The sequence below is a fragment of the Castanea sativa genome, chromosome 3 (assembly GCF_040712315.1).
Source record: "Castanea sativa cultivar Marrone di Chiusa Pesio chromosome 3, ASM4071231v1".
Taxonomy (NCBI): domain Eukaryota; kingdom Viridiplantae; phylum Streptophyta; class Magnoliopsida; order Fagales; family Fagaceae; genus Castanea; species Castanea sativa.
This window is the reverse complement of record NC_134015.1, coordinates 37,251,407-37,269,719: the sequence shown is the minus strand read 5'-3', so window position 1 is coordinate 37,269,719 and position 18,313 is coordinate 37,251,407. Positions and strand designations below refer to the sequence as shown.

Below are 18,313 nucleotides of genomic sequence, written 5' to 3'. Positions count from 1 at the left end.
TCCTCTAGTGCGTGGTCCATTGTCCTTGAAGTAAGTCTCTATCTCATACACGTCTTGTAACTTGATTTTATTTATTTATTTTAAAAGCTTCTAGGAATTATTTAAGTCAATATTAAACAATTTTAAACAGAGATTCAATATATATGATTAGGTTAATATACTCTAATTTTGTGTCATATTTCCTAAATTATATGATAAGGTTAATATATATGCTACTTATTCTTAATTTTTAGTTTTTTATTATTTTATAAGTATATAAAAGTTGCTTAGTTAACCAAGCTTTAGTTTACTAGACTAACTATCTTATTAGAAAACATACTCTAAATGCAGCATAACAAAATATGTTTGTAATGATTAGTTGAAAAGCGAGTGGGTGAACTAAGGTTATAAATACTTTACTTAAAATTACTATGTACATTAACCAAGCTCTACCCAATAACATGTTATAGAGAGTCTATATGCAAATTGTTTCCTATAACTTCATTACATTAACTTGACCATCCATAGATTGATTACATTATAGTTTTAATCATATGATTTTCTTTGTGGGAAAGTTGTACAAAGTTAATGATCCCTTGTTCTTGATTGTAGGTGGTTATGGGTCCCAAACAAGAAAAACAGGCCCGCCCACGTCTTCCTGGACAAGTATCGCGAGCAAATAGCTTCAATGCTGCTAGGCCAGGTATAAAAATGCCTTGTTTAACATGTTTAGGAACAAGATATACGTTTGGTGTTGCCTAATGTGTTGCGTACTTGTTTTTTGGCTGTTGTAGGTGGTGTGGCAGCTGTATGAAGCTAAATTAGAGGACCTTCCGCTGTGGTGCATTGTAGGAAGGGCCGTGTGGACAGCAACGATGTCGCTTGTATGTTTCCACCTAATAGAGAAACATACACTAGATCGTGTCGTTCGTCAATTCGGGATGATCCAAGAAATTCCATGTGATGTTGACACTGATACAGTGCTTCACCAAATTGATTTGAGGGGGAAGGTTGGTGTTGATTGGATGAGGAAACATGCTAGGCATATCAGGGAGTGCTTGGTGATATGCCTCCACAGCACGAGTACTTCGACTGGTTCAAAAGGGTAACTCGGAGGTTCATCGATATCCCTGGTGCTAGATTGATTCTAATGGTAACTTCTCCATGTGTTCTATATCTTACCGTACTTCTTAGCATGAAACCACTGTTGAGAGAACATGATATATGTGGTCCAATGTCTTCTTAGCATCAAACCTCCCTTTTAAAGTTGTTGTTTGCTTAAGATTCCTTATAGACAACTTTGTTCATTTACCTTATAGAGAAGTTTGTTGATTTACCTTATAGAGAACTCTGTTTATTTAAAAATCTAATTTGAGATGCTTTAAGGTCATATTTCCTATTTCCTATTAGAGTTATGGTATACATTCTTCTTTCCATTTTTATTATTTTTAATTTTCTGTTCATTTGAATTTTTAATTACCATGTTTGTCTACTCTATCCGCTAGCTACATCTTTAATAGAAAAGATAATTTAAATTTTGTCAGAACTAATTCAGAACCAACATTTATTATATTATCAATTGGCATTGTTGATTTGGTATTGCATTACTAATATACCTGGTTTTTCCATGTGCAGATTGAAGGATACGTCCGTTTGTTGAAGCGTCACCCAGTGGGCACGAAGGACCACAAAGACATTACTGATGTGCTGAAGGTAGTGCAGGAGATTGGCCGTGTAAAACCTCCTATCCCTAAGAACCTGAATGAGGAGGCAGTTACTCCTGCGACAGCGGCTACTCAGAGCCTAAACACTACTGAGAGGCCAAGCACGAGCAGAGCTCCTGCCGGACGTGGCTCTCGTCCGCTGTTGCTACCCCAAGAGTTGTCCCTACCCCCGATCCCTCTCCATCCACCCCACATCCATCCCATAGCCCCACCATCCCTTCACCCAGCCCACATCCATCTCCTAGCCCCACCATCCCTCCACTCACCCCACATCCATATCCTGTATCTGACATCCGTCTACCTACCCCACGGTCATTTCCTGAGTTGTCACCCATTCCATCTTTTGACCTAGGTATTGATCCAACCCCTCCTGACAGCTAGCAGCAGGAGCCACCCTCCCACAATACGTCTACTAGCCCTTCTTCAACATCAACCCACCCCATGTTCAGGCTGAGTAAGCTGCTGGGTTACCTGTAGTGGCAGAAGGTCGGCCAAAATGTATATCAAAGGCACCTCTTTGTGGGACAGGGGGCACAAACATAGACACAAATCTGGGTCCGAGGCATCTGACAAAGAACATGCAAGACCTCCTCCTCATTATACGAGATAGCATAAGGTTCAAAAAAGGTAACTCAAATGATACCTTATTCCTTTGTAAGAGTGAAGTGGGGGGTGAGGTTGTGGGTTTTAACGTACATTATTGGAACTAGGTGAATGATACAAGCATATGGACATTAGCTGGAGGTAGATATTCCAACAAGGATATTGTTGCTGCTGTTATCTTGGAGGTAGATATTCATGTGTTTGTTGTTATCTATGGTTCTTTTGTTATTAAGTATCTTAATTTGAAGCACAAGTTGAGTGCACAAGTTCTGAAGTCAATCTGACATGTTTAGGTATAATGCTTGTTGCTGCTGTTTTCTTTTATACATTTTATTCATTCACCCTTTAGTGTATGCATTTGTTGATCTATACCTTGCTTGAGTCGCTTTAGACATGGGGTTATACATTTTGTAATTCTATTATTGGTTTCCAAACTCATTAGGGTTTTCTATCTAATTGTGTGTAATCTTCAATTACTTTGTGTTCATCATAATGAACACAAATTGTTTCTTTCTGTCAATAAAATTCCATAATTATCCACACCCCCACCAAAAACAAAAGGTTACTACCATTGTATTGCTTTATAGTAAATAATTAGCTTTTTGTCTAAATTGCTAATTGTGCCTTTTATTGTGCCTCAACATGCATTTTCTGCTTGTTACAGGATTGTATCTACATGCTGTAACTGACACAACACTTGTAGTAGATACATGTTAGATAAATTCTGTTTGATCTTGTAGATGCCCTTACAAAAGTACATGTTAGAGAAAATGATGGAGGAAAAGAGTATTCCTTGCAGGTTGTTCTGGAGACCAGCAAAAAGGCAGTGCTTCAAGGCAGCATAGACTGTCTTACTGGTAATACATATGCTTTTAAAAATGTATCTGTTTATGTAAGCAGCTGTCATTGGTACTTCTATTCCACTTGTGAAGGATATCATTTCAAATTAATGTCCATGTACCTTAGATTTTTTTCTATTAGATGTACTTATTTAAAATGTAGTCTGTGCTTGTTTGTGTGTGTCTCTCTCTCTTCCTAAATTATTTTGTCAAGTGTTGCTTCAACATTTGTGGATTTGAAGTGCATGATGTACCTTATGGTTTTAAAAAAAAAATGCATAAATCGCTCCTTGTTCAAAATAAAAAATAAAATAAAAAACTGTAAAGAAAAATCACACAATTCCATGGGGAGAACCAATGAGAAACCAAGAAGTTTTTTTTTTTTTTTTTGTGACATTGGTGTGGATGCATTGCATGCTTATGTTTATTTTGTTTATTCTTGGTATTGTATGTAATCTTTTTGTTGGTTGGGAAATCGATACCATTTTGTTGAAGAGGTAATCCCCCTTGAAATAATTAGTGTAATACTGTCTCACATCTAGCAGACATGGGCATGTGTAGCTAATTACTAGAAATGTTACTTACCCCTGATTGGTCGATAAGCAGTTGAAACTGAGACATCGTGCTGAGCTTGCAAAAGTTCGTACTGAACTAGAACCTTGGGAAAAGTAACTAATTGAACATTAGGAAAAACTTGAAGTTACATGTACCGTTTGCAAGCTTATGAATGAAAAGGTGAGTTTTGGTGCTTTGATAGTATCTTTTTAATTAATTCTAAGGGATGAGAGCATTAGCTACTTGTTAGTGTCCTCTTATTTTTCATTCTCACATATAAATGGAAACATTTGTATTAAGCACTTCATTATTTGTCAAGCAATTCATTTTTTGTGTAGATTGACATTGTGAGAAGTAAAAGGTCCTATAATATGAATTGTGTAGCAGAGATTAAAATATAGTTGGCTGAAAGTGATGGTTGCTAATTCAGCATGAAGCTGGTCTTGCAACATTTGAAGATGCTCAAAAGCAGGTGGATGTTATATTGGGAAAATTAAAAACAAAAATTGCAAGCATTGCAGATATTCAAACTGATATAGAAAAGAAGAAGCTTGAAGTATTGGGAGCTCGTAAAATGGAACAAGTTTGTGTTTTCATCATAATTAATTTGAATTTCAAGTTCACTTGTTGTTTTGCCATTAGGAAATATAATCATAGTACTCGACCCTTATTGCAGGAATGCATCAAAGAACAAGATGCACTGATTCCTATTGAACAAGCTGCAAGACAGAAGGTTGCAGAACTTAAGTCTATTTTAGATACTGAGAAGAGTCAGGGATCAGTTCTGAAAGCAATCTTGCAGGCTAAGGTGTCGAACCAAATTGAGGGAATGTATGGAAGAATGGGTGATCTTGGTGCTATTGATGGTAAGTCTTCTGCTTTGTTATTAGTTTATAATCTTTGTTTTCTAGCAATCTTTTCAAGATTAACAATGACATAAGTCCAACTTTTGTGATTTGTAATTGATGCCTTTTCTTAAACATGCTTTTCCACAACAGTTCTTGATATATATGAGTTGAGATTTGTGTTTGATATTTGTGAAATTGTGTTCAGCTTTATTACTTTACCAACCCTTTCCAATTATTGCCGTGTTTAATGCATCGATGAGCTCATCATTTTCTTTACCAAATAGTATGATATCAAATTTCATATATATTTCTAATTTTCAAATAAATTTTGTCTATTAACTTTTATGATTTTCTATCTGCAGTTAAATATGATGTTGCCATGTCAATGGCTTGCTCTGGACTTGATTATATTGTGGTGGAAACAACAGGTGCAGCACAAGCATGCGTTGAGCTACTTCGGAGGGAGAATCTTGGTGTTGCAACTTTCATGTTATTGGTACCAATTTCATATTACCGTCCAAACAATTACTTTAATGTTTTGAGTGTTTGAAAGACCTTGTTTACTTATAAGTTGTTTGATCCTTGGAAACTTGACTAAAAATTTTCAAAAACTTGTGACACGTTCTTTGAATCTTTTAGGTCGAGAGTTGGTTGAATCTCTCTGCATGAGTTTGATATCTCCAGTTTGTAGATCACTCTATTTTAAAATTATGACAATATAGATTGTTCCCATTGAATCTGCTAGTTGGTTTTGATATAGTAAGAGGAGACAATGTAGAAAACAAAGCAAATCTTTACATATTGTAGGATCTATGGGATTGCTCATTTCGGTTCAGGTTGTAAAAAATTTTGTTTAACTTTTTGGTGATGTGCAACCAAAACTTGCAGCAATCAAAGGGGTTTTGAAATTTTAATATCACAACTTACTTAATAGGATTCTGGAGTCAATAAATTTAGAAAATGATAATTCAGATTTGGTGGCCACTTAATATTTAATGTCATACAGTAGTGTGTGTGCGTGTGTGTATCTTTTTCCTTCATATACGGTAGACTTCCATTAATTGAAGAGGACTCGTAAAAGTATGAGTACTTTATTTTTTATTTTATAATTTTGAATTCCTTTTGCAGGAGAATCAAGTTGAATTTTTACCCTAGTTGAAGGAGAAGATAGGCACTCCAGAGGGAGTTTCGCATCTTTACGATTTGATTAAAGTTCAAGATGAAAGAATGAAAGCTGCTTCTTTCCAACACTAGGAAACACTGTTGTAGCTAAGGATCTTGACCAGGTTGTTTCCAGTTTCTTTATAAATCATTGGATTATTCTTTTGTTTCAAAATTGTAAAAAATGCAGTGTTAAAGTATTGCTAACTTGTTTCTAAAAGCAAGCTGGTGTTTTGATAGTATGGTATTGTGCCTAAAAAATTCGTTTTAGCAGCTTGTGCTTGGTTTATCTGGAATAGTTGCCATGAAGTAAAGTTGTCAAAGATTGCTATTCACAGAACCACTCTTGCTCTCAACAGCAATGCCGCCGTTATAGTCAGCCCTTCTCTTGTTGGCTTGAGCGTACAATTTTTTTTTCACACACTGGAGGCATTGGAACCTGATTAATTGATGTGTAACCAGCAATCATAGTGTCAAATTTTGTGACCTTGTTGATTTGGCACCCCATTTACACCATGATTAATTGGTTGCAAATTTGAAGTGGTTTGTGCATGATATATTGTCTCAGAAATTGATATTGTTGGGACATGTGCACTTATGCGTGCATTTTTTATTGTATGCAGATGACAGTTACCAGGACAAGTGGCTATGACATAAATGAAGCAATTCCAACTATTGAGTGGGGTCGGCAAGGAGAAACACTAGAAATGGACAAGCGTGCTATTTATAACAAATATAGGACAAATTGACACTTCTAGTAGTCCAGGATGAACTAGCCATCTATTTATAATAACTAGTAAGTTTTCCGTGCGATGCACGGATACTATTATAATGTTTTATGTAAATTTGTTTTTGGAAAATATTAGACATATATTATAGCATATTTATTATAGCATATTTATTATAAAACTTTGTTAGTAATGAGTTCATCATAAAAGGTAACAATTATAAATTGCTCACATATATCTATTATAATTATTTTGTTCAAGTAATGAGTAATAATTAAAACCATTTGGAGTAATATTGTATAATAAAGGTTGATAAAAGCATATTAATTCATTCTATATTATTTATTTTTATTATATGATGTAATAAAAAGCTTCATTACGAAATCTTTTTTTTTTTTTTTTGTTTCTTCAACCTTTGTTATTAAGGTATGATGATGCTTGTTATAATCATTGGTTTCTCTATCTTCAACATTTAAAGTTTAGTCTGTCCATATTTGTTCAATTTTTGAGCTTTCATCATTTTTTTTTCCTTTTGTTGCATCATTTGTGTTAATCACTAATAAATTGGCATCAAGAGATTCTTAATTGGCTCTTACAAAGTTTGAACTTTGTCGCTAAGATTTTTCATAGTATTTGCATTTATATTAAATTTCAATGACGTTACAGTTTTTTGTAAATATTTTTATTTTTTATTTTTGTTAATTTTAGAATAGTGCAGCAAAAAGAATTAATATAGCATATTGAATTGTGTATTTTTTTTTTCTTCCATACCTTTTGATCATTTGAAGGTGCATAAAAAATCTTAGCAACTATGTAATTTTCAAAACCACCATTTAAATTGAATTCATTCAAATGAAGTAGAGAAATCTATTTTTTTCCTAATGTTTTTTTCCAAATCACGTGGAATTCGTTCTCCAATATCAATATTTTTACAATAATTTAAATAAGTTGTACCTCAATTTATTTTTCAGCAAAATATTTTGTAGATTCAATTAGGATTTTCTCGGCATCTCAATCAAATATCACAAAATTTGTTTTGATAGTTGCATCAAAAACTTCAATTTGAATCATGTATCTGAAGTAGTTGCAATTGTGTGTGTGTGTGTGTATATATATATATATATATATATATATAGTTATAGTTATAGTTTTAGTGAGATAAATATGTTATAAATATTTGGAGAGTATGTGGTTAATGTGAGTGCCTTTAACTTTGGGATAGAAAGATTTATTTTTGTTTCACATTTTTGCATACCAAAATGATTTTGTTTGTGGTTTGACATTCCTTTCACAAAGTACACATAAAATGTAATACCAACCTATTTTTGTATCAATATTACTTATTATTGCAATACCCTAGTAGTTTACATCTTGCAATGAACTTTGAAATTAATATGTATTATTTTTTTAATGTAAATAATATGATATATGATTATTTTTTTACGTAAATGATGAGTATAAATTGAAATTATTAACAAACTTGTTTCGTAGGATCTCATTCAATGCATTTTATCTTTACTATTGTCTTCAAAATATTTAAAGATAAATCCTCCTATGAATTTTTTTTTTTTGCATGTATTTTTGGAATTTCTTGTATAGGATCATGTTTTTTACCGTTCCTATCATTGAATTTTTTAAAAGAAAATATGAAGTTAATGGTATTTTGTGAGATAATATATGATATTTATTAGACTTTTTTTGTTATTATAAATTTTAGAAATATGCACTTGTCAATTATTTCAGCAACCTTAAGGATCTTAAGATTTATATATATTTTTGTTGCACTGATCGATGACAGAGAATTTGTTTGCATAAATTGCATAGAAAATTATTAATACACAAAAACATATTGAATTGAAATTGGGGAAAAATGAAGACATGATTTCATGAGGATGCGATTTTCCTAGAAGTATCACTTATATGTGGGGGAGGAAGAAGAGAATTTGTAAGAGGGTTAAAGTTTTTGCTTTGATTTACACGTGAAAATGGTCAAACTTGGGTCATAATGTGTAAAGGTAAGAGCTGACTTTTGTTTTTTATTAGATTTGGTCTACTTTTAAAAGTTAGTTTATTTTATAGTGAATTAATTTTGGTCTAATGGGTCTAATTGTCAAGAACAACCCATATTTTATATAATAGTAAAAAGAAGTTACTATGATCTATTGGATAACAGTAAAAACACTTTTAAAAAAGAGGTAAAAAATGCTAAATTTATACAATAGTAAAAATAAGTTACTATGATTTATTGGGTAACGGTTAAAAAAACTTAATAAAAAAAGATAAAAAAAATAGTTAAATGCAATATTAGAATGCCACGTGGCAGGACTGTAAAAAGAAATTACTATGATCTATTGGGTAACAGTAAAAAATAACATAATAAAAAGAGATAAAAAAAATGCTAAATTTATATAATAGTAAAAATGAGTTACTATGATCTATTGGGTAACGGTTAAAAAAAAACTTAATGAAAAAAGGTAAAAAAATGTTAAATGTAATATTAAAGTGCCACGTGACAGAACCTCATGCACTTTCAAGTGAGGTCTCTGCTTTTATATATATATTGATTTGTAAATTTATAGTAGCTGACTCCTTTTGATTATTTATAAATTTTTGGCACTTTAATTATGTTGCAGCAAGGCTTGAAAGCAATGCCATTAGATAAATGCTTTCAACTTGTGTAGACTGTTATTAATGATTGCACACTTACATATCTCTCCTTATGTGTCTGTTCTCATGTGTTGGGGCCTCAGTGTTTCGTTATGTACAATATGTGCCGCTATTCATAATTGTAATTCTAGTTTCTAAGCTTATGTGATCTGCCAGGTTATATGCATGTCCCAATTGTCTAGGTAGTTTGGTTGGTTTTATTTTATTTTTAATAAATTGTATTTTAAATCCTATGATTTAAGGTGGTTTGGTTTCAAAATTTTAAAAATTTTAAACTAAACTATTTAATTCTAGAAGTTTCAAATTAAACATTGAAAGTTTAAGATAGATAGGTACAAGTTAAATTTCATAGTTTTGTTAGTTTCAAATTGAGTTTTGAAATCGGAAAAAAAAAAAAAAAAATCCAGTGGAACTCGAGTATTAGACACTCAATTTCCATTTAGTTAAATTGGGAAAAAAATCCAGTGGAACTCGAGTATTAAACACTGGATTTCCATTTAGTACTCGAGTGCACTAGCAGCAAGTACACCAGGCCGAGAGTTCAAAAATATTTACGACCAACTACCATTGGAAAAATTCCCAGTGGAAATCGAGTCTTTGAAACTCAATTTACATTTCAGTGGCTTTTTGGTAAATAAGTCTAGCATAAATCAAGCCTTTGAAACTCGATTTGTACTAGCAGTTTAAAAAAAAAAATTAAAATACTGGCAGATTATTTACGAACATGTCATTTAAATGGAAATCGAGTTTTAAAGACTCGATTTCCACTGGTTTTTTTTTCCCCTTCCCGTATAGCTGTAAACCAGATCCAGAACACATCACATGGGCAGTAGTATACAAGCATAATATATATATATATATATATATATATATATATATATATATATATATATATATATATATATATATATATATATATATTATGATACTAGTCAAAGGAAGAGTACATCAGATGCAAGAAACTGGATTAAAACAGTTACTATTCATGGGCACTATAGTTGCCCTCTTAGCTACAGATCATACAAATTTAACCACAATACGTCCGACACACAATCTGATTACTAGCTACACACAATTTGATTACTAGCTATCATTGCTTCAAACAAGGCCCCTATGGTTGAACTTGCCAAAGTACTAGCTACTAATGCCAAAGTACTATCATTGCTGGCATTATAGGCAAAAGTTGCACACCGCAACTAATGTAACGAGTACAATGGATAGCAAATAGTTCAATTACAACAACATTCAACAATAAACAAAATAACAACTAAGTCGATACAACATAGTCTATATAGTCGCCTACCACTTGTCCATACCAAAGATAACCACAACTCCAACGTACAATGCCATTCCAAAATCAAGTCTCCTCTCGCCTGACAAACATTAAAATACAGTCGTTAGTCCCCAAATGCGAAGAACAAAAAGCAAATGAAATTCTGAGCATATTATATCAAAGAAGCAACAACACTTGCCTAGTTTGTAGCACTACTGCTTGTTGAAGCCCCACGGGAACCGCTTATCGAAGCCCCACGGGAATTGGGACATCTTCTGCGGTTATGCCCCTCTTCATGACACACTTCTCATCGCTGCCTCGGTTGAATCTCCATCAAGTCCGAATCTTCCCTCCAGCTTCCCCATTCTTGTCATACCCCATCTATTTCATTCCTTATTCTTGACTTCACAAAACGACCTTTGGCCCGTAACAGACTTGGGTCAGTCACCCACCGTGGTCCACGAACGTCCCTCCACAATGACTCTGACTTTAACACCACAAATTGATGTGAATATGTGTGAATGACGTTGTCCAAACTATAACATGGGTTAATATAGCTGGTCGCATCGAGATGCAATTGCTGCAAAACTTTAATTGCATGTGAACAAGGGATCTTAATGTTTTGCTACTTTCCACAACCACATGTTCTAGCAAATACGTGCACTTCATGACTGTGGTTTCCCCCTCCACCTCTATGGTCGTTGTACAAGGTAACCACTTGATATACACCAGTTTCATGATTAAATGCCCTCAGAGTGTGTCCTGAAGTTTTCTGCACATTTTTGGTATAGATCCCCATTGCATAATCACTCCACACCTTGCCTCAAGTGTGATTAGAAGTAATTTCTTTATGTCAATCATGGAAATATGCAACAATTTTGCACCAAGTGAACTTAACCATTGCAGCAATGGGCAAACCACGGGCACTTTTAAGTACCCCTTTAAAGCACTCAGAGATATTGGTTGTCATTGCCCAGTAACGTCTTCCACCATCATGTGACTGGGTCCATTTTTCCAAATCCTCACTCATTAGATATGTGTATGGCATATAGCGTGCAAGATGGGGATCATCAGGGTCTACACTCCTCAGTGCATTAATCTCGACATCCTTAATGGTTTGCATTATGGACTCAAAGTTAGCTTCATGAGTCGCATATCCAGCTTTCAAGGCCAATGCCTTTAGAGTCGGGTCATCAAAGTGTGTGTTGAAGTTGCTAGCAACATGTTGAAGGCAATATTGGTGAAATACCCGTAAGCTTCTATCATCACCTCTAAGCCACTCTGCAATGGCGCATTTGATATCTTTATGTCGGTCAGAAATAATGCAAATGCCCTCATCAGGTATCACATGCCCTATCGAAATCCTGAGACACTCTAAAAACCACCCCCAACTAGGCCCTGACTCCTTGTCCACAAATAGCAAAAGCGAGAGGCAAAACCTTTTGGTTAGCATCGATTGCCATTGCAATCATCAACACCCCTTGATATTTACCATATAAATGAGTCTCATCAATACTGATCACTGACCTGCAAAATCTGAATGCAGCAATACATGGAGCGAATGCCCAAAATACATAGCGCAGTAATGTAGTACCATTTATGTCCCTAGGTATGGTGTAATAGTTGTACTGAGTACCCGAATCCTGATCCAAGTATGCCAACAACAACTTTCGCAACCTTTGGTAAGACTCCTCCCAATCCCCAAATATCTTAGCAATTACCTTTTGTTTTGCATCTCATACCTTATAGTAAGAAAGCTCATGATTATGCTTAGTATGTATGATCTCCCAGAGCTTATCAATACGAGCAGTGTGATTTTGTCGCAATTTTTCCACAATTTCTAATGCAACAAAATTAGAATCCATCATTTTACCATCTCTTCGCAGGCCAAAGGGTATACAACTATGTGGACCCACATAAGATGGGACCATCCACAAACCATTAAGTTTAGCCTTCATGAATGTCCCAACGTACCACTTGCAGTTGGTGTCAATGCATGCGGCGCACAATTTCGTTTTGGTCGACCTCTGGATTATAAAATTTCTATTATCCTTTGCTGAGTATATTATCAATGCACGCTTCACCGCCTCCTTATTTGCAAAAGTCAACCCTTTATTAAAATGCATCCCATCTTTCCAAGTAGAAACAAATGGTATCTAAAAACATGAAGGATCAACCATATTTTCCCAAGTATTTGTGTAGAATGACTCGGCAGAAGGTGTGTAGGCAGTGGTTGTATTTGTATAATGCTGGACGCCAATATCATCGTCTACATCACCTTCATCATGGTACTCCATATTTTCCTCTTCAAAATTGGGAACGAGTTCATGGTCATCCACATCCCTGTCAAAGTCGCCTCGCTCAATCCTCTCTTCGTACTCATCCATATCATCAAGATTTTCACCATTATTTGCAGCATGATCTTCATCTTCGTCTTCCTCCCCTAAATGTGTCTCTTGAGGCTGGAGTGTTTCACCAATATTGGCAGCATGATCTTGAGATGGGAGCGTAGTGCATCCATCATCTAGGGCTGTAAATTGTAAAGATTAGTTGTTTGTTGCACATCCTCAATATCAACTTCTGCAAGCGGCTCCGAACTTACGTACAACTCAGCAACATTTACTTGGGGCATTTTATGGATCCTATTAAACATGATCTTTACATGTTTGTCTTCTTTGATCGTCATATTCCCGTAATTTACCCATTCATGAAGGACTTCTTGTGAGTAACGATAAATAATCTTTATGTCATAACAAGCAGGGTTCAAATTCAATTCTTCCATTATTTTCCTCTTCCAATCACTCAACGTCTTCAACTTACGACGTATCATCATGTAATAGCATTCGATACCCGACCCTCTAAGTGGGAATCCGTCAATCTCTCCAGGAGTGACGAGGGGTCCACCGTAGTATACATTTATATTAATATTCTTCAGAGATTGTGAACCTATTAGAGTCAAGTGTAATATGTTAGTGACATATTTTATCTCTTTCATTTAACATCAATTGCAAAACCTTTTCTATCTACTCAAAGTACAAAAATTGCAACTTGTTACATCATATGCATATATAAACACACCTCACATTTGCATATACTCACCCCACATCACATACAAACACACTTAATCATTATCATTTCATACTCAAACAAAAAAAATCTAAAGACAAAACTCACCCCTATTACAAAATTTCAAATCAGCTCTAACAAAAATATAAATAAAAATATCAAACCAAACAACAATACAATCATTAAAAACCTAACAATACAAATATACCAACAATACATCTTAAATATATCAATCATTATTTCATACTCAAGCAAAAAAAATTAAAGACAAATATCAAACTAAACAACAAAAGAAATTCATGATACATACCCATGATAAAAACCTAACAATAAAAATATATCTACAATATATCTTAAATATATCAATGATTATAATTTCATACTCAAGCAAAAAGAAAAACTAAAGACAAATATCAAACCAAACAACAAAAGTCATGATACATATATACCCATGATACAAATATATCTTAACAACTAGATACATGAACCTAGCAAAATCCACTAACATATACACTAAACAACCAACTAGAGAGTGAGACCCTTACCTGACATGAGGATGTGCAAATGTGAGTGTTGGGATTGTATGAGAGTGAGAGGGGGAGTGAGAGAGGTATGAGTGTTGGGATTGTATGAGAGTGAGAGAGGGGAAAACAAAACTGCTGAATGTGTATGACCTGAGAGATCTAGACAAAAACTAGATCTAATATAGGGACCCAGACATGATTAGCCACGTGGAGTAATATTTCACCATAATTTAAAACTCGAGTTTCTAAGACTCGGTTTCACTTTTAGCAAACCGAGTCTCTAAGGCTCGAATTCCAAATGGCGTCTACGTGGAATCTCAGAGCACAGAACTCGAGTTTCTAATGGTCGATATGAAACTCGAGTCTCTAAGACTCGAGTTCCAGGTTTACTCCACGTGGAATTAGGCCAGATTAGAACATGCAAACCGAGTCTCTAAGACTCGATTTATAAGCCCTAAATCAAGTTTTAGAAACTCAAGATGTTATTAAAAAATATAGTTTCAAAACCGTGCCTCCTAGCTATATAGTTGGGAAAATGGGCTTATTTCCCAATTTTGGCCTTCTCTACTTGACTTGGTTGTTCTTCATTGTTGTGTTGGCTGCTCAGGAAAGTCAATTCTTTATAATCGAGATCAACATGAAATTCAAGTCTCTCATGCTCGATTTGCTAGGTGAAATTGAGTATTACACACTCGAGATGTTAGTTTCCTAAAGAGTTTAGAAACGTTGCTAACTAACGAAATAATTTGGAGATTGGTGTTAACCTGCAATTTCCCCCCACTAAGTATAGTCTTTTAGGGGAAATTTATCAGATACTTATACTCCCTCCCTCTCACATGGTGGGTGGGACTCCCACCCTTATATGAGAGGGAGAGAGTATACTCTCGGAATACCCAATATTCACCCTCTTTCAGGACCTTTTTATACTCACTATCCTTTGCATGTGAATTCAAACTCTCTCTCAAAGAGTATGGCCTAAAATGTGGATTTTTTTCTTTTTTCTTTTTTCTAAACTTTAACTGAGAGTTTAGATAGGATTAGAACCTTGAATTCATGATTTTTTTTTCTTTAAAAACATGAGAAAATACCCACACACAAAAAATGATAAATTTGTCATTATTTTAATAGCCTTTCTACCAGAAGGTATCTTCTTGTCTCTAATGCAACAACTGCACGCTTTCTTCTATTAAAATTTCAGGGCATCAAACCATCCTCAGATACCTTTCAGTCTATACAAATGAAGTAACTATTTTAGAAAGTGTAAATTATAGTGATAAATCAGATCTTATTAAAATCTTAATTTTGATTTTTAAATTTTCTATAGATTTTGATTTTCTGAAAGATATGTGGATGATGATGAATGAATCAAGAACTATTTTGCTGCATTCTACATGATACATTTCCTGCGGCAGTTGTTGAATTTTGGAGACTTCTTTGAGGAAAGTTAGCTTGTTTCTCCTGTCATGTTTTCATGTAAAAGTATCATAAATAAACTTTTGCGTTAGTAATTTTTATTTACTGTTTCATTTCTGTATACACAATTTAGTCCGAAATTTATATCAATTTTTCCTATCTTTCCTATTTGCTGACACTGTCAACAAATTCTAAAGGAGCTGTCAAGAGAAATATAATAATCCTCGTGGAAGGGACTTGGCAATTGGTTTGGACTCTAGATGTCACAATGCAGTTAATCATGCTAAGTGAGTGAGCAGGTCGCCTGACATAGGACAACCACACTATTTCAATGGAACAAATAAACAACAAAATAGACCCTAGGAGTCAGCACCTAAGGCTGCTGGGAGTCAGATCCAAGCAAAAACTGGAGTTGACACCAGTGTAAAAAGAAACACATGTTTTTTTTTTTTTATTATTCTCAAAACTATCTTACAATAATCAGAAAAAGTGTTTAAATAGCTAACAATAAAATGTATAAAGAAATCCTAATTATTAAATCCTCAAGCTTGCTTAATCTCAAGCCCAATAACTAATAGACTCTATCCATAAGGCCACAGGTTGGATCGTCTTCTTTTTGCTCTTCCTCCTATATATGCGTATAATTGGGGGCTTGTACCGAGTGTTTACTTTAGTTTTCTTTTAGGACAAGTTCTAACAATATTTGTTTCTTGACTTCTATGGTAGTAAGACAATGCCTTGCACACTTCTCTTGTCAGGAACACACCACGGATTGCTTTTCATCAATAAGAGATGGGTTCCAACTATTTTGACAAGGATTTTACTAATGTGTGCCCTAAGGATAATTAATAATTTTTGGAAATATTAGGGCACACAATAATTAATAATTTTTGAAAATATTTTTTCGGAAATTGAAAAAGTATTGACAGTTTTTTCAATTCTCGAAAAAATGTTTCCAAAAATGGATAGCTTAATGCGTGCCCCTTAGGGCACACATTAACCGGACCCTTTTTACAATTAAAGGTTGGCTTTATGTCATGACCATTTTTGGTCATGAAAGCTGATTGCCTGATTGTCTATTTCTTTCTGAGTATGTGCACTTTTGTGATGTTTGTTAAATCTCATTGTAAATTACATGATTGCATTGGGATGTTGTGCTCCAGTTGGTGGCTCAGGATCATTTATTCTGAAAAGCAACAGCAATTCAGTCAGTGCCAGCCCAGTGAGGATCAGAACTGCAAAGTACTCCATAGCTTTGCAGTATCTGATTTTGGAGGGGATAAAGCGATAACTGAAGACAGTGAACAGTAACATTGTTTGTAGATTCAGTCTATGAAAATATAGTTAAATTTCTGTCTGCTGAATGAACTGTGTCTGAGTTCTATTAAGTCACTCACATTTTTGGATAATTTTTGTCACATTGTAACTTCTAATTCTGTAGAAATACCTGAACTTTGTAATATATCTTCTGGTATATGATTTGAATCTCAGTATTCAAAATTCTTCCATAAGCAGGGGTATTATGAATTAAGCTCCATTTTTTGTTTGTTGAAATCGTGGAGCACATTTTTATTATGCAAATGGATTGGATGTCCCTTGGGAAGAAATTGTAGAAATCAGGTCATAGCTTCTTTAATCCAGCTCTTTTTTGGTTTGAAACTGCACATTTTTACTATGGAAGATAATGGACAGTTTCAATTCTCTCTCACTAAGTATTTCAACTTGCATCTAATTGTAAATGACGGAAGCTTAATTTTCATGGATTGGTGCCTTTGCAAGTGAAATTGTATCATAGGACCAGAACTTCATGCAACTTTCTAATATCTAAAACTTAAAACTGAAATACATGTATCGTATCGAAATTGGCAGCATGCGGCTATAACTTTAGAATGCATGATGTTTATTTGACTCATCCATGTTATTATTTTGCTGAAAGAAAGTTTCATAATTAGCTTGTAAGTCAAGAGCATCATCATTATTTCAAAAAACTTAATACACTGCAAGTTATAGTTATTCACAAGATAAACATCAGAAAACGTCAACAACAAAAACCAAGAAAGGAAAATAGAAGATGAATGGATGACCCTTATCGATCTAGTTACATCACAACCTTCCCTTTATTTATGTGTAGTTGGAAATCAAAGTTTTGATCACTCAGGTTCACAGATAAGATGATAAGATCATCACAAGCCTCTGCTGATATGTCATTGCAAATTAAAAATTCTTAAATTGCAGATCTGATCATAAGATCTTACGTCTTTGGCTCATTGTACTCAAAATACTCTTGTTCAACAGCCTCAGAAGAAGTTTTAGCTGTTTTGTATTTCACCTCTGGTTTGATCTTCACTTCAGGGTACATTTCAGCATCACAAGCTTCTCCCCCAACTGTCTCACAACTCAAAAGCCTCTGCTGGAAAAACACTTGGGAATTATGCAGAAAACCAGTAAAACAGAGCTGTTAATTCATGATTACGAGCTACTTAATATATTCAAAGCTTAAGCCAGAAGGTAATGTTGGGTCGGCTTGCAAAGTTATGGAGCAGTAATCAACGGCTGAAGGGTCCCCAATTGTTCTGATTGGGGTACATCAGGGACTTTGTAGTCTTGGCATTGACCTAAATGGCAAGCATAGGTGGTGGAACCAAGTGTGAAGATTGTGAACCGGTTCTCTCTCTCTTTCTCTAACTCATTCATTCACTATTTGGCTAATGGGGAGTCCGGAGTTGAAACTTGAGAGACTCCCAATACAAACATAGACAAAAAAAAAGAGTAAGATTCTAAATGCAAAAACCAACTTTGTGAATTTTTTGGCTCACAATCTTGAATCTTCACGCTTGGTTCCACATGCCTTTCCCAAATACAAACCGGTTCACAATCTTCACACTTGGTTTCACCACCTGCCACAAATTTGGTGGTTGTTACGGAGGCAAGGG

At 34.5% G+C, this 18,313-nt stretch overlaps 2 long non-coding RNA genes across 2 annotated transcripts; one reads left to right on the top strand and one right to left on the bottom strand.

Annotated features, from left to right (window-relative positions):
- Positions 1-4,556: 4,556 nt before the first annotated feature.
- LOC142627048 (uncharacterized) lies at positions 4,557-6,107 on the top strand. Its single transcript, XR_012842746.1, has 3 exons — positions 4,557-5,044; positions 5,677-5,834; positions 5,984-6,107. It is a non-coding gene; the product is annotated as an uncharacterized LOC142627048 (long non-coding RNA).
- Positions 6,108-17,328: 11,221 nt separating this feature from the next.
- Positions 17,329-18,066, bottom strand: LOC142629713 (uncharacterized). Its single transcript, XR_012843102.1, has 2 exons — positions 17,909-18,066; positions 17,329-17,801 (listed from the first exon to the last, which is right to left on the bottom strand). It is a non-coding gene; the product is annotated as an uncharacterized LOC142629713 (long non-coding RNA).
- Positions 18,067-18,313: the final 247 nt, after the last annotated feature.